The sequence below is a fragment of the Triticum aestivum genome, chromosome 7A (assembly GCF_018294505.1).
Source record: "Triticum aestivum cultivar Chinese Spring chromosome 7A, IWGSC CS RefSeq v2.1, whole genome shotgun sequence".
In the NCBI taxonomy this organism is placed as follows: Eukaryota; Viridiplantae; Streptophyta; class Magnoliopsida; order Poales; family Poaceae; genus Triticum; species Triticum aestivum.
The window spans coordinates 453,974,997-453,987,535 of NC_057812.1; positions in this window are offsets into that span (position 1 = coordinate 453,974,997).

Consider the following 12,539-nt stretch of genomic DNA (forward strand, 5'->3'; position numbering starts at 1 on the left):
TCGATTTCACCAAACTTGAAGACTAGTGGCAGATGATCCTTCTGCGCCATGGAGTTGGTGGAGATCTATGGGAGGGAGGGGAATGGGAGGCAAACAGTAAAGCCACCCATATTAAGCAGCGGCTCATGCGCCATTAATGGAGAGGAAGGCGGGCGGCCATAGAAGTCAAATGGCTCACTTCCCAGTGAGCTTGCGCAACATACATCTCGCACGCTTCCCGGTGAGCCTACGCATTGGAGGACAGCTTGCTTGCCTCTCAGTCAGCCTGCGCACCGGACTGCGCTCGCACGCCTCCTGTTCAGTCAAGCAGTTGTCCGCACAACACCTCCTATGGTCATTAAATAAAGACACGTTGCGTCACGTGAATGGTTAACATAACGCACATGATTCGAATTACACAAACATTTGCGATGTTAGAGTGGCAGCTATTTGTTTCAAAATGCCTTTGTTGGCTGTTATTCGAGTGCGCCTTCTCTCAAAATGGACACGAAAAATACCACAACATGTTGGGTGCCATTCCATGATAGCATGCCAGGTTTCATCAATTTCAGACGAGTTTTGGATTTGCTAGAATTTAAAAACAAAGTATCTCAACGTTTTGCCGGCAATCAACGGTGCCCTGGTGTTTGAAATTCATTCACATTTCTTGCATGGGACCTAAGCATGCACCCAATGACAAAGATTTGATTTTCAACCAATTTATATGCACTGGAGCATGTGCATGCAGTTCAAATTTGAATTATGCATATAAAATGCCTAGAAAACCCACTTAATGTATAAAAATGACCAAACGAACCCCAAAAATTCCAAAATTTAACACAACACTCCTGTTGTTCTATGTTTACACTAGAATTTTTTTGAAAGCAATTAGAGGCAGCAGATATCGTTGGCACGTTCCCTGCCGAAACCATCAGGCTTGTTGTGAGAAGCTCTGGTTTGTAAGAAACTTATACCCAAACCTGCCCCAAATGGGACAAAAAATTTACCACAACATATTGATGCCGCTCCATGATAGCATACAAAGTTTCATGAATTTCAGACGAGTTTTGGATTTACTAGAATTTAGAAACCAGGTATCACAATGTTTGCGGCCGAGTGACGGTGGCAGGGTGTTTGACATTCATTCCCATTTCTTGCATGGGACCTAAGCATGCAACCAAGGACACATGTTTGAATTTTCAACCAATCTATATGCATTAGAGCATGTGCATGTAGTTCAAATTTGAATTATGCACATGAATGCATTGAAAACTCAGTTAATGCATAAAAATGTCCAAACGAACCCCGAAAAATCCCAAAAATTGACACAACACTCGTGTTATTCTATGTTGACACAAGAAAAGTTTTGAAAGCAATAAGAGGCAACGGATATCATTTCGTCCCCAAAGGTGGGACATTCCCTACTGAAACCATCATGCTTGTTGTGAGAAGCTCTGGTTTGTGAGAAGCATATCCCCAAACCTGCCCCAAATGGGACAAAAATTTTACCATGGCATGTTGATGCCGCTCCATAATAGCATGCCAAGTTTCATGAATTTCAGACGAGTTTTGGACTTACTAGAATTTAAAAACCAGGTATCTCAATGTTTGCGGCCGAGTGATGGTGGCAGGGTGTTTGACATTCATTCCCATTTATTGCATGGACCTGAGGGTGCAACCAAGGACACATATTTGAATTTTTAACCAATTTATATGCATTAGAGCATGTGCATGTAGTTCAAATTTGAATTATGCACATAAATGCATTGAAAACTCAATTAATGCATAAAAATGTCCAAACGAACCCCAAAAATTGACACAACACTCATGTTGTTCTATGTTGACACGAGAAAAAATTTGAAAGCAATAAGAGGCAATGAATATCATTTCATCCCCAAAGGTGGGACGTTCCCTACCGAAACCATCAGGCTTGTTGTGAGAAGCTCTGGTTTGTGAGAAGCATATCCCCAAACCTGCCCCAAATGGGACAAAAATTTACCATGGCATGTTGATGCCACTCCATGATAGTATGCCAAGTTTCATGAATTTTAGACGAGCTTTGGATTTACTAGAATTTAAAAACTAGGTATCTCAATGTTTGCGACCGAGTGACGGTGGCAGGGTGTTTAACATTCATTCCCATTTCTTGCATGGGACCTAAGCATGCAACCAAGGACATAGATTTGAATTTTCAACTAATTTATATGCATTAGAGCATGTGCCTGTAGTTCGAATTTGAATTATGCACATGAATGCATAGAAAACTTAGCTAATGTATACAAATGTCCAAGTGAACCCCGAAAAATCCCAAAAAATTAACACAACACTCGTGTTGTTCTATGTTGACACGAGAAATGTTTTGAAAGTAAGAAGAGGCAACATATATTGTTTCGTCCCCCAAGGTGGCACGTACCCTACCGAAACCATCAGGCTTGTTGTGAGAGAAGCTCTGGTTTGCGAGAAGCTTATACCCACACCTTCCCCCAAATGGGACAATATTTTTACCACGGCATGTCGCTGCCGTACCATGATATCATGTCAAGTTTGATGAATTTCAGACGAGTTTTTGATTTACTAGAATTACAAAAGCAAGTACCTCAACATTTGCCGGAGAGCCACGGTGCAATGGTGTTCAAAATTCATCCCCATTTCTTGCATGGGACATAAGCATAAACCCATGGGCACATATATGATTTTGCAACCCATGTTGGTGCACCGGAGCATGTGCATGTGCTTTAATTTTGAATTATGCAACTGAAATGGCTAGAAAACCAATTTAATGTATAAAATTTCCAAACGAACCCTGAATAATTCTAATTATTTTACGACACACATATAGTTGCATGTTCATTGCAGATAAAAGGTCTAGCAATTCAAACACCATCCATTGACGCTGTGACTCCATTATGTAATTCAAATCAAGTAGATCCCACACAGTTTATTATCACCAATCGTGTGAGATGCAGTACAAAATATCCTGGAGCATCGTCGGTGTATAGTACGCCCATGGCTTACGCAAGAAGGTGCATCGGCTACCATCCACAGCCGGCGTGTCAAGCACACTAGCTCGCTCCCCAAATATCATTTCATTGCTCAATCATCGTTGGTGAAAGATGAGGACGTGGACCCACGTCATGAGGGCAACTTGGGCGGCCCACTCCGGTGAGAGCACGGTCGCAGCCGCCATGCACGTGCTAACAAGGTGCATGAGCGCGGCCACAATCTGTGACTGCGCGGCCAAGGTAGCCCAAACGGCCGCTGTTGCTTCTCACGTGGCAGCAGCAACATCTGCCTCGAGGATAGCAACTGGCGAGAGCAGCACAATAGCTATCCGTTCCGCAACGGCGGCCATAGCCCTGATGGAGGCCGCCCACGACCATGTCGAGGCCACCCACATCCAGCTCATGGCGGTCACCGCACAAATCAAACAAAGCTTCTCCGACAACGGTCGGCAACCCACGGCCGAAGAGTTGGCAATCGCCGAGAGCGTTCGAGCAGTTGTCCGTTCCTTCACCACATACCTTGCGACGACAAAGCCCGTCCAAGCCCAGATCGCAGTCGCCCACGCCCAGCTCGTGGCGGCCTTTTCCAAAGAGATGGCGGACGCGGATGGCGAGATGCTTGCCGATTATGGTGCGATGGATGCCATGGAGCCCCTTCTCCAGGAGACCGTCGGGCGCGAGCCGGACATGAAGGAGGCGACGAAGATCGATGAGCACCAGCCATAGTAGTACTCTTTGTTTTGTTTAATTAAGAGTGTCAATCTTTAATTTGTTAGAGTAATGTTTAGGCCAGCTAGCTCTGTTTAATTGCTAAACTTACTCGATTACGAAGTGTGGGTGTGCTGTGTACCCAAATTATGCAATTATGTGGATGACCACTGTAACCAGGGAAATTGGAACCAAAAAATTTGATGTTCAAACTCATCACACACGGATTAAGCTATCTGAATCGTTTGTGATGTTCACATATCGTACACAGTTTTGAATAAGGGACCATGTCTGATTACACTTTGCGTGCCAATTTTTTCACTGATCCGATTCCGAATTTTCGGCTTTCGTGGAAATATCTACCTTCCCGCCCCTCCCCTTACCAAAAGTCATATTTCCCCTATTTTCGCCTTCCTTTCCAAGTTGAAACCTTCACTCCTTGCTTGCAGCGCCGCCTCCTCGCCGGCGACCCTCCTTCATGCTGCTCGGCCTTGTCTATCCAGGCAGGTAATCCACACTCGACCCCCATCCTCATCCTCCTTCCACATCCCACATGCCCCGACCACCGGCGCTACACCTTCCACCCAAATCACCGATCCCTAGCTCCACCAATTAAGCGCCGCCCTAAGCCATGGTGCGCGCAGTATAGCCAATATCTAAAGGAGCATTTGGCAGCGGAGAAGCAAATCGCGGACGCACGCGCGGATGAGGTCACGATGGCTCCCATTCATGCCTACCTCCAGATCTTGGAGGAGAACCTTGCCATTTGTGAGCTACGCCGGTTAAGCATGCTCGGTTTACCCATTGCATGTGCTGCTCCTGCCTTTCCTTAACAATTTTTTGTGAATTGTGCTATCTAATTTTACCATGCAATTTGCTGCTCTAGTGTATATGTTCTATATGTCGTGCAGTGTCGTGCTCACTTATTAACTGTTTGGTTAATTAGTTGTCGTCTTCAGTTAACTGTTTGGTTCAATTCTTCAAATGTGATGTTCAATTCTTCAGGCTGCAATTTTGTATTGTCTTCTATGTGAGAAATAAATTGAATTTATCTTTACAAAATACATGAGAAACGAATACAATTGCTATATTTCCAAGTTGTCAAGCATGCTTGGTTTGGTTATAGATTGTGCAATGTGGTGCTCAGTTAACGTTTGGTTCATTTGTGTTGTGGTGTTTAGTTAACTGTTTGGTTCAATTCTGCAATGCGATGTTCAATAGTTGTGGGTACATTCTGTTATTGTATACCATGTGAGAAGTAAATCGAATTTGGCTGTACTAAATATACGAGAAACAATTACAATTTCTATATTTCCAAGTTGTTAAGTGTGACACCCCGAGACCGTTGCGCCAGATGTCTTCAAGTTATTCGCTGACGTTGCCATGTCATTTCCTTGCGTGTTGCATTTCATCATGTCACCTCTTGCATCGCATCATGTCATCATGCCATCATATCATTAATCTTATAACTTTTGTAAATAAATTGTATGGATCTTCGATCCATTTAAATCAAGGGAGATGCACACGGTGATTTTCTCTTTATAACATATATCCTCCCAATATTATTAGGGAGCTATAATAAATATTCCATCCTTATGGAATCAACCATAACACACGTGCAAAGTATTTTCCATGTCTATTCCTCTTCGAGTTTGACCTTCAAACCTTGCCAATATTTTTCTCATCTCTTTTATCGAGGCTCTTCTAAAATCTCAGCCCATTTTGAGTCTTTTCGAATGGGCTTCAAAATTCAAACATGTCGAATTATATTCAACTTGTGCGAATCTATTTTCTCCAAAAAATCCCCTTGCCATTTTATTTAAATTCCTCACATTTTTGTGAGTCCAGAAATATTACCCTCGTGCGCTAATTCTTTTCCCTAAAACCCCTTCTTTTTCCTTTCTCTCTAATCCTTTTCGGTTAAAGAAATTAATTAGGAAGAGGGAGAAGAGAGTCAAGCCCAACTGGGCCTCTCATCGGCTCAACCTTCCCCAGCCAAGTCGGCCAGTAGGCCCTCCCCCGGGGCCCACCTAGGCCAACCGGCCTCTTTTTCCCCTCCTTGGCCCGCACCCCTCTAACCCTAGGCCGACTCCCCTTCACTCGATCAGTCGATCTCTCCCTCTCCCCTCGCACCGCCAGACCCAGCACCCCATCTCCCTCCGCTCGTTTTTCTCCCTCGTCTCCCACCTCACGCGCCAGAGAGGAGCTCGCGCATCGCCATGCCCCTGCTCTCGGTCTTCCTCGCTGGCCTCTCCTCTCCTGCACCTCGTTCCCGGCGCCGAGCTCCACCAGGACCACGCCGGCCCTTCCTCTTTCCACATCGTACCACTGCTTCGCCCTGCTCCCGGTCTCATCACCGCAAGCCTGCTCCGCCGCCCTCCGCACGAGCCCCGCACCGTGTCCTCGCCAGGCTCTTCTTACCCACGGGCTTCTCCTTCCCTTCCTGCTTCGTCTTCGTCGTTGTCGTCTCCAAGTTAGAACCTGTTGTCCTGGACTGCCCTCCGCCACCGACTCTTGCATCTGCTGCTTCGCCGCCAAGTCTCGCTCCTCTTGCCTCGGCCTCGAGCGCGAGGAACAAGCGCCTCCAGCCCTCCTCGGTCGTCGGAGCATCCCCGATGCGGGTCCTCGTAGCCCTCGGCCTCCTTCTCCTTGCCTTGCCGTGGACTGCTACCACACACATGCACCTCCATTGTCTTGGCGTCCAGGCGTTGACCTCCAAGACCATTGTGGGTTCTATCAAGAATCTCCCTACCAGGGACACAAGTTCGTGTCCGTGGGTTTCGCCAAGGTCCAAGACCCGAACGGCTACGATGACTTGTACATCTACGGAACGTGTACTACTACCCGATGACCCGCCAAGTGTATGACATATAGTGTACGCCTACGTGGGTTCACCAGGTGCCCTTTGGTTACGCCAAGTTCAACTACATCGACTACGTACGGTGACGACCCCGAACATCTATGGAGAGCGTACGACTACAAACGTGTACCCCTACCGTCGACCCGCGAAGACCCCGTGGATGTCAAGTTCCATGTCGTGTACCCGAACATCTACGGAAACTTGTGCGACTAAGAACGTGAACGACTACCGTCGCCATGAGAACGACTACTTCCACTACTGTCCCGATGATCGCCGAAGACCGATAGTACCACTACTTCCACTACGATCGTCCCGAGAATGCCTACTTCCCCTACACCACATCGAACTCGACCCGTTTCGAAAACGCACGCTTCGAAGGTATAACCCCGAGATGACCGCCGAGACGATCGCCCGTGGAGGCGTGGACCGAATGCATATGTTGTATGATATGCTCGCGTTTGCACCGTGTCCGTAGTGTCTCTCTCTTCCATGCCATCGACTCGTGGGAACCCGGTAACCGGGATCACCCCACCATCTTTTTCACGCTCCCGCCACACTACCTTTTGCACCGGTATCTCCGTGAGCTACCAAAACCGGAATGTTGCCATGGCATCATTTCCGTTTCGTCGCCGTGGCACCCCTTTCTTTCTACCACGGTGACAAATGCTTCATAAAATGCTCTTATCAACATTTTCATAAATATTGCATAAAACTTGCACATGTCATTCACATCATGATAATAACATTTAAATGTTTAAAATTGTTGTTGCACCAAATTGATAAATGCATATGAGGATTTACCGGAATTGTTGTTTGTTATTTTCTGGCCTCATTTAAACTTGCCTAAATGTTTAGTTTACTTATGCTCCACCTCTTGCCAGGCTTATCAACATTTAATATTGTTGGGTACATAAACAAGATCGAACTAAATAATCTAACGTGGTGTTCCGGCAATATGCAACCCGTTGCATATTGAGCTTCACTTAACTTGTAGTTTTGTTTGTGCACTTTGCCATGCAATGCATATTTAAATCGGACATGCATCATACTTGGTTGTGCATCATGCCATGATTATGTGATGGTTGTTTACCATATTGTTTGCTTCTTTCCGGTGTTGCTTAGTCGGGTTAGTTCCGATAATGTCACGTTTGTGAGGATTCGTTCGACTTCGTCTGTTTGTCTTCTTCATGGACCCATTCTTCTTCCTTGCGGGATCTCAGGCAAGATGACCATACCCTCGAAATAACTTCTATCTTTGCTTGCTAGCTGCTCGCTCTTTTGCTTTGCCTATGCCGCGATACCTACCACTTGCTTTATCATGCCTCCCATATTGCCATGTCAAGCCTCTAACCCACCTTCCCTAGGAAATCGTTGTTTGGCTATGTTACCGCTTTGCTCAGCCCCTCTTATAGCGTTGCTAGTTGCAGGTGAAGATTAGAGTTTGTTCCTTGTTGGAACATGGATATTTGTTGGGATATCACAATATCTCTTATTTAATTAATGCATCTATATACTTGGTAAAGGATGGAAGGCTCGGCCTTATGCCTGGTGTTTTGTTCCACTCTTGCCGCCCTAGTTTCTGTCATACCGGTGTTATGTTCCTTGATTTTGCGTTCCTTACACGGTTGGGTTATAATGGGAACCCCTTGATAGTTCGCCTTGAATATAACTCCTCCAGCAAGGCCCAACATTGGTTTTACCATTTGCCACCTAGCCTTTTTCCCTTGGGTTCTGCAGACTCAAGGGTTATCTTTATTTAAACCTCCGGGCCAGTGCTCCTCTGAGTGTTGGTCCAACCTGTCAGCTGCCGGTGGCCACCAGGGGCAACTCTGGGCTGGCCTACCGGAACCTTGGACAATCCGGTGTGCACAGAGAACGAGATATGTGCAGCTTCTATCGGGATTTGTCGGCACATTCGGGTGGCTTTGCTGGTCATGTTTTACCATTGTCGAAATGTCTTGTAACCGGGATTCCGAGTTTGATCGGGTCTTCCTGGGAGAAGGAATATCCTTCGTTGACCGTGAGAGCTTATGATGGGCTAAGTTGGGACACCCCTATAGGGTTTTGAACTTTCGAAAGCCGTGCCCACGGTTATGGGCAGATGGGAATTTGTTAATGTCCGGTTGTAGAAAACTTGACACCTAACTTAACTAAAATGCACCAACCGCGTATGTAGCCATGATGGTCTCTTCTCGGCGGAGTCCGGGAAGTGAACACGATGTTGGAGTTATGCTTGAACGTAAATAGTTTCAGGATCACTTCTTGATCACTTCTAGTTTGCGACCGGGCTTTTCTTCTCTTCTCGCTCTCATTTGTATAAGTTAGCCACCATATATGCTAGTGCTTGCTGTAGCTCCACCTCACTACCTTTTCCCTACCCACAAACTTAAATAGTCTTGATCGCGAGGGTGTGAGATTGCTGAGTCCCCGTGGCTCACAGATTACTTCCAAAACTAGTTTGCAGGTGCTGATGATACCGTTCAGGTGACGCAACCGAGCTCAAGGAGGAGCTCGATGAAGACCTTGTTCGTTGTTTTGTTTCGTTTCCAGTTGATCAGTAGTGGAGCCTAGTCGGGGCGATCGGGGATCTATGCATTTGGGGTTGTCTTTATTTTGGTTCTGTAGTCGGACCTTGATTGTATATGGATGATGTAATGCTATATTCCTGTATTGTGTGCTCTATACCTCTTTCTTATTCAGTACATGGGATGTGTAAAGATTACCCCTCTTGCGACATGCCTACAATGCGGTTATGCCTCTAAGTCGTGCTCCGACACATGGGAGATATAGCCGCATCATGGGTGTAACAAGTTGGTAATCAGAGCCTTCCCCGACTTAGGAGCCCCCTGCTTGATCGAATCGCTGGCGTTGTTGAGTCTAGAAAAATGTTTTGAGTCTTATAGGATTATATATATCGGAGAGTAGGATTATTTTTACTCCTCTGTCCCTTTGTCGCTTTGCTGAGGCATCCTGACGTAGAGTTTTGACTCTTCTCTTCTCAAATTCTCACTAATTTTTTTTAGGATCACGCGGGTATCTTGGAATTGTTCCGATGGTTTTGTGACGAGAACATTGTTCTTGGTGCCTCCTAACATTTAGGGGTTGTGGCAGTGTCCCGGGGAGTTGAGCTCCAAGGTGTTGTCGTCACAATTTTATCATTGCAGTTCTGGAATACCTAAGTTCGCTGACATTGAAAATCTCTTTTATGCAGTTGTTGGTGAGATAACCTCGACGCCACCCAGTACTGGGGCGTGAGTTCGGGAGTATTGCCATAACTTGTATAACGGATACTTTTCGAAGGTTGAGGTAAATGATTTCCGAAGGTTTCTTGGTTATGTGTTGAAGGATGGATACAACTGGATGTAGGATTTGCTAGCTTTGGGTGAGATATTATGCTTCCCCTATATCCCCAACACCTGATTGCATAACTAGAAAGTTTCGGGAGTTTATAAGTGGGAATTCAAGTAGCTCCTAGGATATCTTTCTGACAGATGTATGATATGAAATTGGGGTTCGACGTCTAGTGGTCCGCCCATCCACGGTTGGTTTTACAGTGGTCTCGTTGTGTCTTAAAGAGTCCTTGGCTATGCTGACTCGAGGACGCTTCGTATGTCATGTGCACTGCCTTGTACATGATGGTGCTGTACGATTGAGCCCGTGTGGGACCCACCACGAAAAATTCGGACGAAATCTCTATCATATGTTTGTTTTCGGCTTATTCCGCAAGCCAATCCTTTTGTTTTGTTTTCAGTTGTGGTATTCGAGTTACCTCAATATCAAATGTGTTTCCATACCATTTCCAAGCGGTGTTCTCATATTCCTATGTGAATACTAATCCTTCATGATAATCGAGATTGTCATGTCAATCCTTTTTAACGAGCGTGTTTTCTCTCTCCAAGTGGATCCGATAATTTTCAGTATTCGCAAGATCACCTCTCAGTTTTTCCCAACGTTATTTGCTTCATCCGTCCCAAGTTTCCTTTGTTTTCCCGCCCTCCCACCCTGTTTCTTCAAGGACTCAGATTTCTTAATCAAGTATCATCTTATTGATGAGAAGTCTCTCCATTCTTTTCCACCAATGTACTTATCCGGTGATTCTCAGGAAGATGCTAACGGAGCTTCAAGATCATCATTCATCATTCTTTTTCTTCTCCGGTGGATTCAAGTCAAGCTTTGTTGATCATATCCTTTCCTCGTTTCAATGCTTTCTCATACTGGTGCACCTCTTAATCATCCACTTCTCGCCATTCATTTGTTCGGGAGTGCTGAAGATATATCAGAAGGCTCGTCTTGTCATTCAAGTTTTGTTCAAGTTCTTTTGAGGATGTTATCTCATTCAAGCCATTTAATTCAACCGGCGCAATCTCCCTTTCAAGTAATCGTTCAACGGTGTTTCTTTTGAGTGGGCCCTAACCCACGGGTCTTTTCCCAGGATCTTACCTGACTCTTCTAATTTTCATTCCGGAGTGCCTCAACAATTCATGGTGGTGTTTCTCGTCCTCGTTCTCGGATTTTGAAGACCAAAGAAGAGTTTCTCTTAAATCTTGCTCCATTCTCTTCAAGATTCATGGTTCTAGCTTGTTGCCATCCTATCATAATTTTTTCGATTGTGAGAATTCTTTTCACCCATCCAGAGGAATTCAAGAGTCTTTTTAGTTTGATTCTCCGAAGGTCATCATTTCGGGTTTGTTCATTCTCAGCTTTCAGTTCTCGTTCTCCAAATCTTACCGGTGCATCATTCAAGTATTCTCTAATAAGCTCGGTGTCGGTGTCAAAACCGGCGGATCTCGGGTAGGGGGTCCTGAACTGTGCGTCTAGGCCGGATGGTAACAGGAGGCAAGGGACACGAAGTTTTACCCAGGTTCGGGCCCTCTCGATGGAGGTAAAACCCTACGTCCTGCTTGATTAATATTGATGATATGGGTAGTACAAGAGTAGATCTACCACGAGATCAGAGAGGCTAAACCCTAGAAGCTAGCCTATGGTATGATTGTTGTTGTGTATGTTGTCCTACGGACTAAAACCCTCCGATTTATATAGACACCGGAGAGGGTTAGGGTTACACGAAGTCGGTTACAATGGTAGGAGATCTGCATATCCGTATCGCCAAGCTTGCCTTCCACGCCAAGGAAAGTCCCTTCCGGACACGGGACGAAGTCTTCAATCTTGTATCTTCATAGTCTAGGAGTCCGGCTGAAGGTATAGCCCGGCCATCCGGACACCCCCTAATCCAGGACTCCCTCAGTAGCCCCTGAACCAGGCTTCAATGACGACGAGTCCGGCGCGCAGATTGTCTTCGACATTGCAAGGCGGGTTCCTCCTCCAAGTACTTCATAGAAGATTTTGAACACAAAGATAGTGTCTGGCTCTACAAAATAATTTTCCAAATATTGCCATAGAGAGAATAATATTTACACAAATCAAATCCGCTGACGTATTCCGTAGTGTGACACACCACGGCCAAGCCTTTATCCGAGTCGTTTCATTATCCCACCTCAGCGCGTCATGAGAGGCGGTTTCTTTGGCACGTATTGTTAAAGCAGAGATCGTGTCCTCTTATTCCGGGATTCTCATCAATACGGGCGTGGGTAACCCAACCGCACCATTGATTACGGTGCTTGGAGATAAGCGAGTTTTACCAGGCTGGTGGGGACACGCAGTTGCGTCCACCCATATAAGGGGATAAGGATCCACCTTTTCACCTACGCCTTCTTCCTCCTTTGCTTATCCATTCTCGCGTACTTGAGCTCCAGCACCCAAGTCCGCACTCCCCACCTCAACCTTCTCCAACCATGTCCGGAGCAGGAGGCAAGTGGATGGTCTCCTTCATCACGGAGGGGCACATCAAAAAACCGAGGAAGGCCGGATACTTGTCTAACGACATTGCGTACCGGCTTCCCGAAAAGGGGCAGCTCATCCCCACCCCTAGGCCCCATGAGAGGATGGTGCTCCTCCCCCATTTCCTCCACGGATTGGGCTTCCCTCTTCAC